The sequence below is a fragment of the Chrysochloris asiatica genome, unplaced genomic scaffold, assembly GCF_000296735.1.
Source record: "Chrysochloris asiatica unplaced genomic scaffold, ChrAsi1.0 scaffold00181, whole genome shotgun sequence".
NCBI classification, from domain to species: domain Eukaryota; kingdom Metazoa; phylum Chordata; class Mammalia; order Afrosoricida; family Chrysochloridae; genus Chrysochloris; species Chrysochloris asiatica.
Genome location: NW_006408699.1, coordinates 540,038 through 553,499, shown reverse-complemented (window position 1 = coordinate 553,499; position 13,462 = coordinate 540,038). Strand labels below are relative to the sequence as shown.

At 36.5% G+C, this 13,462-nt stretch overlaps 1 protein-coding gene across 1 annotated transcript in view; it reads left to right on the top strand.

Moving 5' to 3' along the window:
• Positions 1–13,462, top strand: part of PSMD14 (proteasome (prosome, macropain) 26S subunit, non-ATPase, 14) — a 151,243-nt gene that overhangs the window by 103,813 nt on the left and 33,968 nt on the right. The window lies entirely within an intron of this gene.

Below are 13,462 nucleotides of genomic sequence, written 5' to 3'. Positions count from 1 at the left end.
GTCTTTAGTGTTTAATGTATCAAATCTGTTCTTCAGATGATCTCTAAATTCAGGTGGGATATATTCAAGGTCATATTTTGGCTCTCGTGGACTTGCTTTCATTTTCTTCAGCTTCAGTTTGAATTTGCAATATGAGCAAGTATTGGTCTGTTACACAGTCTGCCCCTGGCCTTGTTTTGACTGATGATATGGAGCTTTTCCATCGTTCCATTGAAGTATTGATGCATTTGGATTGTGGTGTTGGAGAAAAATATTGAAAGTACCATGGGCTGCCAGAAGTACAAAAAATTCTGTCTTGGGAGAAGTGTAACTAGAATGCTCCTTAGAAATGTTTATTAAATAAAATAAAAGAATAGATGAATGTAGTGACCAGGTGTTATTAATTCTGTTTTTGTGACTTTCAGTATGCCAAATAATTACAGTTATTTTTGTGAGGATTAGTAAGTAATTTTATATACGTCAAGCATCATAGAATCGCTTATTAAATGACTGAAACATGAAGTTGATAAGATTGGGTAATCTGCTTTCTCATGCGTATTGTTGTTGTGTGCCATCGATTCCAATTTATGACAACCTTGTATATAGGGTTACTGAGAGCTGCTGTTGTGTTTGAACCATCGACCTTGCAGTAACAGCCCATTGTTATCCTACAATGCCACACAAAGACTCTCACGCACATTAGTTTTGATGAATGTGAACTTTGTGTAATCAGACGTAGAATTCAAGTTTAACATGTCATTTGTCTTTTAAACGGGATAAGACATTTAAAACTGCTGTTATTGATAAGATTGTCTCCTAAAAAATATTCCTTGAGGATTGATTAAGACTAGATAATCTTAATTGTAAATTGCAATTCAGTCTCGCCAGCCACTTCTAAGAAACCCTATACAGGGTCACTGGGTTGGAACTGGCTGGACAGCACTTAACAACAACAACATATATATGTATATACTCACATAAACACACGCACTCAAGGAGCTCTGGTAGTGTAGTAGTTACCAGTTGAGGTGCTAACCAAGGTCAGTAATTCAAAGCTACCAGCAGTTCTGCAGGAGAAAGATGAGGCTTTCTGCTCCCATAAAGATTTACAGCCCCGAAAACCCTATGCATTGTTGCTGAGTTGGAATTGACTACATGGCACACATATACATGTATATACACACCTTTATTTGATCTAGTTTCCATATAAAAAATAGAAAAATTTTATTTCCACGCTTAAGATTATTTACTGTACTCATCATATCTTTGTTTGCTTTCTGTTTTTACTCTTATTATCGTTTTGAAGTTTTATAATACTTTCAGATTTAATCTTGAGGATAACTAATCTAATATTAAGTACTAGTATACCATGAAATTCCTGAAAACTTAATGGTTTGAAATGTTTATTTAATTGTTATAAACAGAGGTTGTCAGCTAAAGTGTAAAAGCAATTTTATGTTTAAAATCCAAAAAAGATACATCTTAAATACAAGTTTTAAAGTTGTTGTTAAGTGGTGTTGAGTCGGTTCTAAGTTACAGCGGCCCTGTGAAGAGTTTCTGAGGAATAGCTGGAGTGTTTGAATTGCCAACCTGGAGGTTAGCAGTCCAGTGCTGATACTACAGCAGCAGTACACCAGCACTCCAGATTTTAAAATACAGTTCTTTTAATCTAGCAGTCTTCTATATTAATAATATAGTTGAGCTAATTTGTTATGCTTTAGACTCCTGGTGTGGTGCTGTAGGATCAGCATTGGACTGCTATCCATAAGGTCAGCAGTTCAAATCCACCAGCTGTTCCTGGGAAACGCTACACAAGGTCTTTATAGGTTAGAACCAACATGATGGCACTTAACAGCAACAGTACTTGTACATTTTGAGTGATACAAATTTCCTTCAGATTAGTTTGAATCCAACTTTTTCAGTAAGAATACAGGAAAAATTTTAAGAGTGTGTCTCATTAGCTGTAAGATTATTATTTACTGATTATTTTGCCTTTTAAATGAATACTTTTCTTGCCTCAACCACCTAATTATCCTCAATCATTTATTCAGCAAACACTATTAATTATGACTGTGTGCCAGGAATACCCTGGCAATACGGAGAAGAATAAGAAGTTGTCCCTGACTGCCAGTTTTGACTCAGCAAACTGAAATTATGGCTTGAAACTATGACTGTGCATAAGGGGCCTTTTCAGAGCCCGTGTGTGTTTATGTGCACATACACTTTAAGATCACATTCAAAATGATTTGAGATAACCATTGCTAACTGTGAGGCTTGTTCTGGACCTTAGACTTCGCTTTTACAGGTTTGATGTGTTTTTATAATTGTAATTCCTAGAGGGTAAAATTTAGCATGTCAGTAAAAAACTTCTTCTAAATAATAATTGATTCCCTACTGTCAAGTTGATTCCAACCCATAGTGACTGTACAAGACAGAGTATAACTATTCCAGAATGTTTCTGAGGCTGTAAAATCTTGATGGAAACAGATTCTCTTGAAAAGTCTGCTTTCTCTTGAGAAACAGGTGGTGATTTTGAACTAACTTTGCAGTTAGTAGCCTGGCATGTAACTCACTGTGCCGCTAGAAATACTTCATTGTTGATGTGGTTTTTGTTAAGTGTTGTTGAGTCAGTTCCAACTCATAGGAATCTGTATAGAGTTTCCAAGGAACTGCTGGTGGGTTTGAACCACCAACATTGTAGTTAGCAGTCCAGAGCTTATCCTACAGTGGCACACTACGACTCCATAGTTGATTACACAGTAGTTAATTCTAGGTTATTAATAGATGCCCGCTATAACTTTTCACCTTTTTCAATTACCTATACTGTATATAGTTTGTAGCCTTAATCCAACACAGTTTAGAGTTTAATGATTAAATTTTTCCATTCAGCATGCCATGGAATAGGGTCTCATGAATTTAAAGCTGAGCCACAGTGATAAGAAAATGGGAAGAATATTTATTTTCAAGCTAGTGATTCAGCTTTTAAATGATAATGCCTTTTTCCCTACCTTTTAGAGAAAAATGAAAATAAATGGTAGTATATAAAATGTTGAGTGCCATCGGTCTGTTCCAACCCATAGGAACCCAATATAGAGTTTCCAAGGAGCAGCTGGTGAGCTAAAAACCCAACCTTGTGGTTCAAACCGGCTTTGCAGTCCAGCACATTAACCTCATAGTACCACACCAGAACTTCATTATATAAAATAGTAAGGGGGGTTTGGAGCTCTTTGATAGATATTCATTATATACCATATGTGTACTCAGTACTCTTCTAGGGATTGAATATTCAGTAGTGAATGAAATACAAACCCTACTGTGAAGTAACTGAATCTAATAGTTGTCTTTTCTTGATTTTATGCTGTGATCCTTATTGTACCAGTCAACTGGTGATGAAGAACACTGGCTTTGGGGAGAAATACTGCATAGGACCACTATTTAAAAAAACTAAGGAAAAAAAAAAAAAAACCCATACTAAAGCGGGGGGAGAGTCTTTGCTAGTTACCAGGATGTAGGGCCAGGAGGTAAGGAGAGGGTGGGAAAGGTGGAGCACAGGGTAGGGAATAGACACAGGATAGTTTGGGTGCTGGGGATGGGGGCAATACACAAGAAGGGGGAGGGAGGGGAAGAACAAGGAGATTGGGTGAACAGCTAAATAGATTTGCATGGGCTAAAGTGGAACACAGGTAAATAATGATGTATGCACAACTTTGGAACATACAGGGCTCTGGGATACAGAGATTGAGACATGGTTGGTATGGGAAAAAGGAGGGAAATAATGTTAAGATGCCTGGCTGCCTTTTGAATCTTGGCTTCCCTGGCATACCATTATAAAATAGACATATGAGGGGGAGAGAAAGGAATAGCTAGAAATATTACCATAGAAAGCTTGTAAATCTGTCTTCTCCCTATAACTGATTGGAATATCTAAAATTGGGCTACAGCGTGCTCAGTGAAGGAGGCTTCCTGTGGAGCCTTTGCATTACATAAGCCCATAGAGGGAACCCTGAACCCCATCCAAAATCTTCTGAGGTGGGAAATTTCCACTTGAATGGACAAGTAGACCAGCCTGGAGTGGCTAGAAGAACAGAAGATACTTCTTGAAAGAAAGACCGACAGGAAAAATACAAAACAATATAGGCAGTCCGACTGACTACTACAAGAACAAGCAAGTTGCTCTCTCAGGAGACATCACGGCAAGAGATTGGGTTCCCTCAGTGCAAACCTTCTTCTAAGACTAAGACTCAATTGGAATACAGAAGTAGACATGCACTCTGACTGGTGACCACACTGGTTACTGATAAGCAGAAGTGAGGAAAAAACAGCAGTGAAGCAGCAAGTTAAGCCCTACCATGTTCAGTAGACTCCTGTGAACCCAGTTGGAGACCTGGTCAGCCAGCAGTGTGGCAAGACCAGGGGACTCTTGGGCCCAGAGTCACTGGCATAGCCATAGAGGACTAGAGTGGAGAGTGAAGCATCCAGCAGATAAGAAGTGAGGACATATGCACAAGAACACCCCACACTTGCAGATAATACCCATTTGACTTGGTTTCAATGGGTGGCTGATCAAAATTCAACTAGAAGAAGAAAGAAGAGGAAAAAAAAAAAAAAAAAGAGTTATCTGATACAATTTGATTAACTTGACCTACAGTAGCTCAAAAAAGGGAACAAAACTTTACAGCGAGCTTCATTCCCACCCCCTTGATATACAGGGTAGACAGGGCTGGGCTTCTTGGATATTAGCTACCCAAAATGGGGGCTACAAAGGCAAGAAGTAACTGGCTTACAAGCTTTCAAGACAGTACGGAGGAAGGCAGAATCTCCTCTGAGTAGTATCCAATTTGTCTGGGCGGGGCTGATGAAAGGAGATGGAAATGGCTCTCATGTGGTACAATAGTGAATGATTGCTATCAGGACTGACTGTGTAGCAAAATGAGGGGAGTGGTTGACTTTGCAGTCCAGGAGTGGAGGTCCCTGGGACCATCAAGGGAGAAGAGAGGAATGTGAAACCCTGTCCAGAGAAGCAATGGAGACAGAGACGATGACATAGAGAGAGGAAACCACTATGGACTCTAGACCCAGGGAGAGAGAGAGGAACTGTGTGCTGACGACCAGGGGGCAGGCTTGCAGGGTATACCCTTTGGTTGGTTGATGATGCATGGATGGGATTGTAACCATGGCAATGAAACAATGTACAATAGGATGAATATAAAGCTAATGTTCTCCCATGTAAACTATCATGTAAGTCACAATAAAACATTTTTTAAAAAAAGAACACTGACTTTGGTATGGTGTCTAGGTTCAAATCATAATATTATCACTTAACTAGCTGTGTCATCTCATTTAATGTATTTGGAAAATCATGTGGGAGCCATGTCTGACCTCCTCTTGGCTTCACAAGAGGAAAAGAGAATCAAACTCAAAATCAGCCCAAGTGGAGGTCAGATGTGCATCAACCCTTCATCCTTTTACCGATTCTGACTCCAACCATTCCTTCCACAGCACTGTCTGCTTCACATCTGGGTTCAATAATCCATTGTAATAGCCACACAGAACACATAACAATCTCTCATGATCATGGAGTTTATTAGGGATATGAACAGGGTACAATTCAAGATCAAAACCTACTCAGTACATAGTATTTCTCCAGTCAGGAACTCCTCTTTTCTGCCTTTTCTTTGATATGTGGTCCCTTGGCTTCTGCCCTGTTTTGGCAAGTGTTACAAATGTCTTTTAGCCAGTCTGTGAATGCCTTAAGGGCACATTCTGCAAGCCAGTCTCCTGTCCACTCAGCTTTACTCAGTCCATGGCCCATGAACTTGTATAGCTTTTCTTATCTCACCATGCTGTCTCACGCTTTACTTGTGCTCTTCCTTCTTGATGGTCCTGGGATCTTCTGTCTCTGCTACTGAGATGGCTTCTTTTAAACCTAGCTAGAGGGCAAATCTAACCAATCCCAGCCTTTGTTGTTGTTCATTTCTAACTCATAGCAACCCTATGTAGGGTTTCCAAGGAGTAGTTGCTAACTCATAACAATCCTATGTAGGGTTTCCAAGGAGTAGTTCAAACCACTGACTTTGCAATTCAAACTGACCTTGAGGTCCAGTGCTTATCCTACAGGATTCTATGCCTTATTTGCATGGTCCCACTCTATTACTTAGTGGGAATTAAGACTTTGAATAGAAAAGCCATATTAAGTAAATTCATTGCACCACAATATCCTATGCCTCTGAGCCTCAGTTTCTTCATCCATGTACTGAGAATATTAACAACTTCTAGGAGTCCTGGGGTGGCGCTGTGGATTAATGTGCCAGACTGCAAAGCCGTTTGAACTGCAAAGTTGGCAGTTCAAGCTCACCAGCTGCTCCTCAGAAACCCTATACACGGTCGCTATGGGTCAGAACCGACTTGACGACACTTAACAACAACAACTAGGTTGTTGAGAGGATTTTTCAAATTAATTTCTATACTACATTTAATTAATAAACCAAATAAAAATACATGAAAGCGATACATAGCAAAGTAATTGAACGTTACATATTTGGCCCTACTAAAAATCCATTTGAACTGTGAGGTCAGACATTCAAGCTCACCAGCTGCTCCTCAGAAACCCAATACAGGGTCGCTATGGGTTGGAACTGACTCAATGGCACTTAACAACAACAACAACAAAATTACTTTGCCTATTAAGATATGGTAGCTATATTTGCTTTTCTTTTTGAAAGTGGCATTAGAGTATAAGAAATATGTGTAAGTCCCTTACTTCCCTCATCTTTGCATAGTTGGTAATGTCAACAATGGTACCAGGGTTGTTGCTTTAATTTGTCTATTAAGAAAGGATCTGAAGTCACGTGTTCATTTTATATAGGTTGAGTTGAGTAGCCACTTGATAGAATTAGCCCTCTGGGTTGGTGTCAGCCCAATGACCCAGAGATGATAGTCTCTTGAAGTTCATTAGCAGTCCTCTAAGAAGTCCAGTTTTTTAGTTCATTGTTTACTTGTCACATGAGTCTAGAAATAACCTTATTTTGCAGGATTATCAAGATTCTAGGCATATTAAGTCATTTTTTAAAAAAGATATAATAACATTCACTTTTTTTCTTCCTTAAGAATTTTTTCTAAGGAAATACATGTCTTAAAATGTGCCTTTGTAATTTTCTATTGGTTTTTTCCTATGCTGAGCATCTATGAGTGGCAAATTAATAATTTGGATTTGATTTTAAGGGTAACTTTTTCCTAATCCTATTACAATAATAGTGCTCTGTTTGTTACACTGTCAGTTTTTGTCGTCCAAGAGACAGATGTCAAAATGGGATTAGACATGCAAGAGATTTATTGGTGAAAATACTTGTGAAGGATAAAGGGAGCAGAAATAAATGGGGAGAGCCTTCAGCCTGTAACATAGCTCTGAGAACCTTTCAGCCAGACCAATTGGATGGAGTATTCCTGAGGTAAAGTTACCCTTTAGAGGAATCTGTCTTTTGACAGGAATGGCTAGATTCTAGAACCCCCACTGAGCTAGGGGAAGTGTAATGTGGTATACATACCCAGTGGATCCAAAGGTGTAGCAGCTGGAGGCTGTCAGTCATTAAAATTTTTATGCTGTGGGCTTTCAAGAGACATAAGATGTTTTACTCTTATAGATGTATGGCAGTGCATGGTAGCATAAGTAAAGAAATGTTTTTTGTTGTCCACAGTAGGTCCTCTTGAAAGGAGATCTGAGCTGGACAACTCCGTGATCACCATAGTTAATAACAGTAAAAACTATAGTGGCAGGTACACGTGTATTCTAGACTCCTGGTATGGTACTGTATGATAAGTACTGGACTGGTAACCACAAGGTTGGTGGTTGAAACCTACCAGCTGCTCCTTGGAAGCCCTATACAGGGTCACTATGAATTGGAACGGACTCAATGTCATTTAACAACAACACACATATTTTATTTTATTTTATCCTCTTGACAGCTCTATGAGGTATATTTCATGAGCAAATGAAGACTGAGGAGTTGAATAACTGGTCCTACGTCACTTAGCTAGCAAGTGCTGGAGCCAGATTCTAACTTAGATTGGATTCTGACTCCAGCATGTCTCTACCATTTAAACCATGGCACATACCACCTACCTGCATAACTACAGTAAGAAAATTATGCTAAATTTTATTTTATAACATGACTAAATTATATTTACAATGGCTTAGGAATTTGAAATATAAAATTAACTTTTGCTATAGTAATTTTTGAGGAGCTCTGGTAACATAGTGATTACGGGTTGGACTGCTAACTTCAAGGTGAGCAGTTTGAAAATACCAGAGGTTCTGCAAGAGAATGATGAGGTTTTCTGCTCCCATAAAGATTTATAGCCTCGGAAACCCTACGCAGGGGTCACTATGAGTCAGATTTTTAAAGATCAATTTGTTTCATTAAAGCATGCATGTTTAAAACTTGTGGCTTAATTTTAATACATTGTCACTTGTTAAAAAAAAGTACAATGCTTATTGTATCCCATCCCCCTTTTCTTCCTCTACATACAAGTTTTACTATAGATCTCTAGCTACAGTAAGCAGTTCTTCCAAGGATGAAGAAAGGAAGTGTTCATATACATAGGAATTTCTTTTCCAGAGCTAAAATTGACATTTTATAAATAATTTCCATGTTGCAAACTTGAGACTAAGAAATCACAGCAATTCAGTGATATGCATTTGGCATGAGTCAGTTTTAGTTTTTAGTGTGTTTCATTGGAAATGGCTTCAAAAGTAAGGTTTCTCTGAATTTTTTATGCTGTGGGCTTTCAAGAGACATAAGATGTTTTTCTCTTATAGATGTATGGCAGTGCATGGTAGCATAAGTAAAGAAATGGTCACAAACCTCACCAGTAAGTACTTCCTCAGTCAGATGCACCTTTAATTTTTAAGACTCCAGAAGCAAACTTAGCTGTTCATAATCGGCCATTTCTAGATGATAAAGGCATGTGATATGGGGTGTTACTTTTCTTTTCCATACCTTGCATTTTTATAATTGTTTAGAGATATGTGTATTTATGTGTATGGTGGATTTATCTATTTTTAAATATACAATCTAACTGGTACCTGGCGTTTTACCTTTTTTTCCCTAATTTTCAACATTGATTTTTGTGTAGTCTTAAAATGTTTCTTTTAAGCCTTATGGGATTCTATTATTTCAGTTCATTTCACATATATTTTAATGATTTAACCTCTTAGGGTATAGAATATTCAGATTATTTTAGTTTTTTTTTTTTTTTTTTTTAATTATGTGGACTCATTTTCTTGATCTTAATAATAAATACTTACGACAGTGGTTCGAGTCTATCTTAAACACTTCCCATTGTCAGTGCCTCAATATAAATGCAATTGAAAAAGACATTTCCTATGAAAAATAAAAATAAAGATATATTATCAATTATAATAAGTACTTCCAGAGTACATATTAATTTTTCTTTCAAACACCTTTCTGTTAAACTAATTTTAAGAGCTTTCATAAAAAATGGCTTCCTTTGATAGTAAAATTTGTGAACTATTGATTTTTGCTTTAGAAATTTACTTTTTTTAATGACCTGGCAGTTGATATGAAAACATGAATTTAAAAACAAGTAGCATATTGGATGAACTGTACTATACTCATGAAAGAAGCCAGAAAATTATGGATTAAACTAAATTTTCAAATAATTAGAGTTTTGAGACTTAAACTGTACTCATTATTAAAGTGAAATGATAGGTCCTTGACCCTTGGGCATACTTGGAATAAATAATGGAACACAGTATTGTTTTAAAAACTATTTTATAAGCTAAGACAGATGTAGAAAAAGATGCAGTTTTTATTTTGCATTGGCAGCTTCCAAATATTTAGTATGTATTTCCAAGAGTTGCAATTAGTAAAGCAACCATGGTACTGAAATCTGCACATCCCACAAGCTAATTATATTTGCAAGGTCAGAGTGAATACATATTTTCAGAAAAATAAAGGGTTATATAAATATGTGTCTTCTACTTGGCTGTTATATCACAGTTTGTTGATCTGGAGTATAATGTGTACAATTCACAAATTTGTCTGATAACAGAAAGTGGTGTGTGATTGTGTTTATTTTACTAACCAGTATATTCACAGCAATCACTTCCAAATATCTCTCCAGTAAAGATGTGTTAATTACAAAACAGACAAGGTCTTCTATTATATTAAAGCTACTAACAAGAAGACAGCAGGAATCACACATGTAAATAGCATCATCAACCCCTATTTTAGTCCTCTGTTTTGATCTGTGAGTTGCGCATAGACCAAAGGTGCTATTAAAGACTGAGTGTATGAAATAGGCAGCATTATATGAACAAAATTTATTCAACAAGAAAACAGACCTTTAACATGAATTTAACAAGCCTGAGAAATTATAAACTATCATATGCTGCAGATTCATGCAGTGATAATAAACAAAAAAGGAAAGTAAGAGGTTTCCCTAAGCTAGCCAAACTGCTAATGGTTTTGTTATAAGCTGTCTACTGTTGCAGTGACCTCTGAAAAGTCTCAAGGCACTTGTACCAGATAAAATTAAATGGTCAGGCTGGTGAATAGAGATTCAGTGTGGTGTGTAGGACTTCAGCCTGAAAAAGAAAAATTTTAAGTCTATCACATTATATTCCTGAAAGTATTCTTCATACTTTAGTTTGGAGTTTTTTGCTATTACATACTAAGGAGGTAATTTTTATGTTAAATTTTTTTGGTTAAATTACTATTTGAATTTTTAAGGTAGAAACTTAAATGGTTTAATGTATACATACTTCGCAACTAACTAGAAAGTTCAAATAGCTCAAAAAAAAAAAAAGGATTTTTCTTTCTTGTCTCCCCATACCTTAATTAATCCTTGGAGGATTTTGTTCAGTGTGTTGTATCTAAGATTTCTGTTCTTTACCATGGAGTGACCACTTTGCTGTCATTCTATTGCATCATGCTTTAAATATACAAACATAGAGAAACGCCTTCAGCTTATACACACCTTCAAGTGCTCACTAGGGCTTTTTCTTGAATCTTACTGTGGCATAATTAACACCTTCTTCACCCAGTGCTCATTAATGCACTGGACATTAATGAGTCTATTTTGATAAGTTGCTCTAAAGGAGAAACCCGCTTATTCTCACAGTGCAAAAAGCAATTATAAAATTGTACAGAAATTAAAATGTAGGCTATCTTGCCATATTTATATTTTTATTGCGTACTAAATCTAATTTTGGTTTGCAGGTTGTTGAACATGTTCATTTTCTTAAGACAGTTGCTATAGTGATGGCAGCAAATTTCTTTAATCTTGGTGTATCATACTGGTTATGATACATTTCCTATTGGCGATCATTTTGCTACTTAGAAATTGTCAACCTAAGCATACCGTTTCATATAGGCCATTGTTTCTTAGTTGAACAGTCTATTAAGTCCTTAATTTTTCACTTATTTTAATATTAAAATTTTAATTTTAGAATTTTTTTAACAGATCTACTTAGCTTGTATTTTCATTTCCTTTTTATGAAGTTTCACACCTGCTTATATTTTTTCAGAGATTTCTTTTTGTGTAAAATAGCTGTCTGCTGTTTTAGTTTGAAAGCATTCAGTATGAAAACATATATAGGCATTTTTTTCACGACATAATGGAATTTTCATAGATTGAAGTTTATTTTGTAAATGCTTTTACTGAAATATTAAAATAAAAGAAAACAATTCTAAAACTATTGGATCAAACTGATGCTTTGCTTTACTTACCATTAATAGTATGTCATTTCTTGATTGTGTATTTGTTCAAGTTATATATCTTATCTGTCAGAGTAATCACTGTCCCTCTTCTTTGCTCACATTTTAATTTGCTCTTATTTTATATATTCTTTGTGAGGAAAACAACAATAACAACATAATGGCTTTTAAGCAGTTTTTGATGTTATTTAGGGTAACATCTGATCAAAGTATGTCTGATACTAACCTACTTTTATTATTTTATGATTACAAAAATAACTCTAACCTCGACCACATTGATTTGTAAATAAAATGTGAAAAGTTGTTTGAGTTAAGGTGGTTGTATAAAAAAAATAGAGAGTTTTCACAAAGTATTAAATCATTTATGTTCTGGGGAATGCTTGGTTTTATTTTGAAACAGAGGATTCTGTGGGGGAAATTCAAACTGTTAGAGGTAAAAGCAGAATTCAGAGGTTTTTTTGTGTGGGTTTTTTTTTTTTTTTTTGGCTAACCAGATGGACAGAGACCTTGGAATTGTTTCACTGTTTGATCTGTGTTTATTCTGTTTACACTTCATGAGAATCCTGGTGTGGCGTTACAGGGTTAATGGGCTGGACTGCAAGGTCAGTTTGAACCACAAAGTTGGTAGTTCAAACTCACCAGCCCCTCCTCAATAACTGTGCAGGGTCATTATGAGCCAAAATTGACTTGATGGCACTTAGTGACAACAACTGGATGACTACTTGTTATATGTTAAAGAACAGGTATAAAGAAAAAGGAAAAAAAAATCACTTTTTATAAAAGGCTCCCATGAAGGCTTCTTGTTGTTGTTAAGTGCTATTATGTAGCTAGTTCCGACTCATAGCGACACCCCGTATAGGTTGAGGAGCGGCTGATTAGGTTGAATGACGGACCTTGCGGTTCGACCTTGTGGTCCAGTGCACTATCCTGCAGCCCTGTCCTAGGAGGGGGGGGGGGGATGGGATTTTTCCATGAACTTTTGAAGCTCCCTCATATTTAGTATGAGGTGGTCTGGTGTGGCACTCTAAGATAAACTGGACTGCTAACCACAAGGTTGGTGGTTCAATCCCACCAGCTACTCCTCGGAAACACTTTGCAGGGTTGACATGCGTTAGAACCGACACGACAGCACAAAACAACGGCAACAGCACACTTAGTATAAACAGATTTTTAGATATATTTAGAGTTTATTTGGCTTGACATGAAACAAATTTTATTCTTTCTCTTAGTACCTTCAGTTATACAAATGACATCAGTCTTGTTAGTAATCACTATAAAAACTTTGTCAAATCTCCATTTTTTAGCACTTTTCAAGGAAAATCTAGAAATAATTTATTATCCTGAATTAAGATGATTCTGTAATTAATGTATTGAGTTTCTCTTAGGTGCTTATTGTTTTCAGTGCCATTGAATCAGTTTTGACCATAACAGCTGTGTATATGGTTTCTGAGGAGCGACTAGTTAAGTTTGAACTTGCCAACCTTGCGTTTCAAACTGACCCTGTAATTCAGTGCATATCCTACAGCCCCACACTTAGTAGCCAAGTTAAATTCCTGAAAGGTGCATCTTTAAAACGTCACAATTTTTTAAAGCTTTTAACGTATTCTCTAAATCCATGGTAATGATGGTATTAGGATGCTCTTATTAAATCAACTACCTATAGCGTTAACATGATATTGTATCGTGTAAGAATTAGAAATCTTTTCTTGCAGAAATAATATATACGCTTAAAAGAAAAAGGATAC